This window comes from Triticum aestivum, chromosome 7D (genome assembly GCF_018294505.1).
Source record: "Triticum aestivum cultivar Chinese Spring chromosome 7D, IWGSC CS RefSeq v2.1, whole genome shotgun sequence".
In the NCBI taxonomy this organism is placed as follows: Eukaryota; Viridiplantae; Streptophyta; class Magnoliopsida; order Poales; family Poaceae; genus Triticum; species Triticum aestivum.
Genome location: NC_057814.1, coordinates 424,611,620 through 424,616,918, shown reverse-complemented (window position 1 = coordinate 424,616,918; position 5,299 = coordinate 424,611,620). Strand labels below are relative to the sequence as shown.

General features: G+C 39.4%; 1 long non-coding RNA gene across 1 annotated transcript; it reads right to left on the bottom strand.

The window, feature by feature from the left end:
- Positions 1-2,895: 2,895 nt before the first annotated feature.
- Positions 2,896-4,344, bottom strand: LOC123171548 (uncharacterized). Its single transcript, XR_006485291.1, has 3 exons — positions 4,123-4,344; positions 3,808-3,960; positions 2,896-2,964 (listed from the first exon to the last, which is right to left on the bottom strand). It is a non-coding gene; the product is annotated as an uncharacterized lncRNA (long non-coding RNA).
- Between the last annotated feature and the right edge of the window lie 955 nt (positions 4,345-5,299).

The following is a 5,299-nucleotide window of genomic DNA, read 5'->3' as shown; positions in this document are numbered from 1 at the left end:
GGGTGCCTTGGGCATCCCCAAGCTTAGGCTCTTGCCACTCCTTATTCCATAATCCATCAAATCTTTACCCAAAACTTGAAAACTTCACAACACAAAACTCAACAGAAAATCTCATGAGCTCCGTTAGTATAAGAAAACAAATCACCACTTCAAGGTACTGTAATGAACTCATTCTTTATTTATATTGGTGTTAAACCTACTGTATTCCAACTTCTCTATGGTTCATACCCTCCGATACTAGCCATAGATTCATCAAAATAAGCAAACAACACACAAAAAACAGAATCTGTCAAAAACAGAACAATCTATAGTAATCTGGATCAAACGTATACTTCTGGAACTCCAAAAATTCTGAAATAAATTGGTGGACGTGAGGAATTTGTCTATTAATCATCTGCAAAAAGAATCAACCTAAAAGCACTCTCCAATAAAAAAGCGCTAAAGTTTCTGTTTTTACAGCAAGATCATAAAAACTTCACCCAAGTCTTCCCAAAGGTTCTACTTGGCACAAACACTAATTAAAACATAAAAACACATCTAAACAGAGGCTAGATAAATTATTTATTACCAAACAGAACCAAAAATGAAGAAACAAAAATAAAATTGGGTTGCCTCCCAACAAGCGCTATCGTTTAACGCGCCTAGCTAGGCATTGATAATTTTAATGATGCTCACATCAAAGACAAGAATTGAAGCGCGAAGAGAGCATCATGAAACACGTGACAAACACATCTAAGTCTAACATACTTCCTATGCATAGGCATCTTATAGGAAAACAAATTATCATAGAAAGCAAAAAATAGCATATGCAAGGAAGAGGAAAGAAACAATAGCAATCTCAACATAACAAGAGGTAATTTAGTAACATGAAAATTTCTACAACCATATTTTCCTCTCTCATAATAATTACATGTGGGATCATAAGAAAATTCAACAAAATAGCTATCATATAAAATATTTTCAACACGATCCACATGCACGCGAAGTTGACACTCTTCCAAAACAGTGGGATTAACATTAACTAAAGTCATGACCTCTTCAAACCCACTTTTATCAAAAATTTCATAAGATTGAAAATCCTCCAAATATGTGGGATCTAAAGTTGACACTCTTTCAAACCCACTTTCAATATTATTTCAAACACTATTATCAATCTCATATTCACCATGGGGCTTAAATAAATTTTCAAGATCATAAGAAGAATCACCCCAATCATGATCACTGCAACAAGTAGTAGACATAGCAAATTTAGCATCCCCAAGCTTAGGGTTTTGCATATTATTAGCACAATTGACATCAAGAGAATTTATAGTAAAATCATTGCAATCATGCTTTTTATTCAATGAGCTACCGTGAATCTCTTCATAAATTTCTTCATCACAATTTTCAGATTCACGGATTTCAAGTAAAACCTCATAAAGATAATCTAGTGCTCTCAAATCACTAGAAATTAGTTCATCATAATTGGATCTCTTAAAAAGATTAGCGAGGGGATGAGGATCCATATCAATAGATTTTTAGCAAGCGAAGACGCAAGCACATAGAAGGCACATGGCAACACAAGCAAACGAAAAAGACGAACGGAAGAAGGGCGAATAAAATGGCAAAGGTGAAGTGGGGGAGAGGAAAACGAGAGGCAAATGGCAAATAATGTATGTAACGACCGAACCTGATAAGATTCGAGTCTCTGTGCTCACTGTGCTAGTCCCTGGATCAATAACTAGCACACACAGTACAAGATGTAATATCAAAATAAACCACATGTCATAAAATTACATCATAGATCCAGAATTTACACATTACATACCTGCGTTGCTCAAGGCTAGCTCATAACAAAAATACAGCGGAAAAGCGAATAAATCTTCATGAAATCCATCAACACCACAGTCAAATGTCGAGTATAGACATCGTAACCCTACATCGTATCACTCACTCGTCGTATAAAATCTGCAACATGAAACGTTGCAGCCACGAAGGGTCAATACTTTAAATGTATTGGCAAGTCACACAAGGAATGATATAACAGGCCTACATCTACATGCAAGGTATAACAAGAGGATAGTGGTGGTTTGTTTTGCAGAAAAGCCAATTTTTCCCTGATAACTACATAATAGTCAAATTTTAATTATGTCTTGCTACAATTAAATACATATGGTTGAATTGGGCAATCCAATTCCAACCTACCCATTATTAAGTTTCCCAACAAATTTATTAAGTGTCACATCTGTCAAGATCATCCAACAACTGTAATGGCATAGTGGCTCAAATTTACCCATAACCGGGGGCACGGCTAATCATGATTAGTTTTAATACTCTGCAGAGTTTAGTACGCTTTACCCACTGGACCCAATCCGAAGATTGAGACAAAGTCTTTCAGAAGAGGTTCCCTTAACCACCTGACGGCCACATCCCACCTACATATGCTACATCTGTCGACATTGTCTGGGCAAGGGTTCCAACAACTCATCAACTAAGCCAGAGCCCATATAGCCAGTGGCCGCACATGGAAGCTAGTCACTAAGTCTGTCTGATCTTTTTTAGCCTGAGCGGCATTCCACTTAGGGTGCACTCTCATGGGCGCATAGCCTTAGAAAAGGTGCAAGACCCCACGATGCGTTCCCTCAACACCAAGCAATACCACTTCCGCCCAGAGGTGAATTAAATTCTTAATTACTACCCATAGTTATATATATAATCCTCACATAATTTCGATGAATACAGGAACCAATCCCCGTCTACATAGCATAGCAAGAATACACTACCACGGTCTACAATAAGGCCATACTAAGCTGAAACTTAGTAGCAAACCTACACATGCATAATATAGTAATGTGATATATATAACTACATGCATAGAAAAATAATAGGTTGAAGTATGATCAAGGTGTAACTTGCCTGTAAGTTTGATGAAGGTCGTCGCACTCACAATTCCTGATAATTTCTACTCGTCACGCTCCGAGTAATCTATCGCAATCAAAGAACCCAAATCAATAACCATGCCATATATAAGAACCAAATAACAACAAAACAAATATGGCAAGGTTGGGCAACATCAATATATATATGCTTAATATATAATATAGGTTTAAAGTATAATATAGGGTCTAACGGTAGTATAAGGTGACAGGTGAAGGAATGAACTCAAAAGAGTCAATGGATGATAATTGTTGATATATAATATTATATTTGAGATAGTATGGAACATGGTCGAAAGTATACGAAGAAACACACATGGTGTTTAACAGATCACATATGACATAAGAATTTATTTGGAATAGAATCAATTGAAAACGTCTACAACACAAGTTATAGTGATATAAAGTTTCAATTGAATTTGAATTTAAAACAGATCAGAAATATTTGAATATTGAGTGTACAGGATATGATCAGCAAGTATTTGGTACAAGTGTTCATAGGCAAAAGGAATCAATTAACTTGGACAAATAGTTTGAAAGATATGACCTCCAGATGGTTGAATTCAAATTTGAACAGTTCAAACGTGTGAAATTTTGGTTCCAACATATTCTCCTGGTCTCTATGAGTACACAGGAAAAAGAGTCGATGAATTTGGATATACGGATCAAAAATCATAGCAAAACGGAAATTGGATCAAAATCTACCCCAAAAACTGTGCCACGGCAGCGTTTTTGCTGCTGCAGCTGCTGTGGGCTGAGGTGGTGCCATGTGGCAGCATGCTATTGCACAATACTGGTTCAGGCTGGAATTAAACATGAACATTAGACTAAGTCACGATCAACAGTGGAGGTTCTATCAATGATAGGGTTTCGAGGGGCGGTGAATGCTCACCGGAGTTGTCGCCGAAGTCGGGCAAGATGGCGGCGCTCGGCTCTGATCGAACGGGGCACCGCACCCATTGGTGAAAGGAGTTGGGGGAAGATGCCCGTGGATGAGGCGGAGCACAACGAGTACAGGTGTGCCCACGAAGTCAACTTTGGCGTCCTGGAACAACGACAATGAACAACTGAAGTGGAGGTGGCGACAGCGAGCTTCGGATTTGTTGAGGAGTTCGATTTGGTGCGATCATGGGCAAAATCAAAGGGGAGGGAGGTGCATGAGGTTTCCTCGCAGACTATGGAGTGCACGGAGAGGGGCCGGGCTTACTGGACTGGCCGAAGTCGTCCGTCAGAGTCACTGGAGTTGAACGAGACGGCGGAGCTTCCTGAGCTTCGTGCAGTCGATTTCTAGGGAGACCTGGAGCGGAGGTTGGGGAAATCGGACGAGGAGATCGACGGGATTCTACCGGTGTCCGCGGATTGGAGAGGGGTGTCAGGGTTTGCGCGAATCACGCGTGGTCCGATCCTGCCGTGGCGGCGTTGACGTGCGGGAGCAGGAGACCGAGTGGAGGTAGGGGATGAGCTGCGGGTCCCGCGAGTCAGTCGAACGGGGAGAGGAGAGAGGCTGGCAGGTGGGGCGATGCTGGCGTCAGCGCTGGCGCGTGCGTCCACGCGGCTGGGCTGTGCTGGCTTCGGCCTGTTGGGCCTGCTGCTGCGACTGCGCGCTGTGCAAGCGGCGGAGAGGAACTGGGCCGACGGGGTAGCTGGGTAGGATAGGTTTAGAGATTTCTCTTTTTTTTTTAATATACAGAAATGATTTTGGCTCCATAAATGATCCAAATCATTTTATAAAAAAATACCAAGACATCCAAAAAAACAAATATAGTTACATACAGCTTAGTGAACATTTTCCAGTCCAAAATACTTATAAAAAACATATAATATTTTTGTAAACTTTACTTTGACACCTATAAAATGTTCCACGAAATATTTTTGAACTCCAGAGAAAGATTCAACTAAAATTTAAACATTTCCAACTCTTTAATATTAAAGGAGTCATATTACCTTCCCTCTTATGATTTTTTTTGTTCGAATTGTTTTAAATTCTAAAAATCCAACATGAAGAATGTTTGGTCACTTTCCAATTTAATTATTGAGGAAGTCATGTCATCCTCTCTCATTAATGAATTGGAAATATGCTGAATATTCTCAAACCCAAAATAAGAACCAAATGAATAATTGGGAAAGTCCTTTTATTCCCTCTCAATTTAATATTCATTTAAACTCCAAAAGTTTCAAATCCTAGTCAAAATTAACTAACAACAAGCAACACAAGCAAGTTTTTAATTACTCCTATTTAAATAATTAACATTCCAAAATTGCAAATTTTGGGATGTTACAATGTAATGTGAGGGATAAGAGTTTGTGATGGGTACTTGGTATGTCTTGACTTGGCGTAAGCCTCCCCAGCAGCGGCGCCAGAAATCCTTCTTGCTACCTCTTGA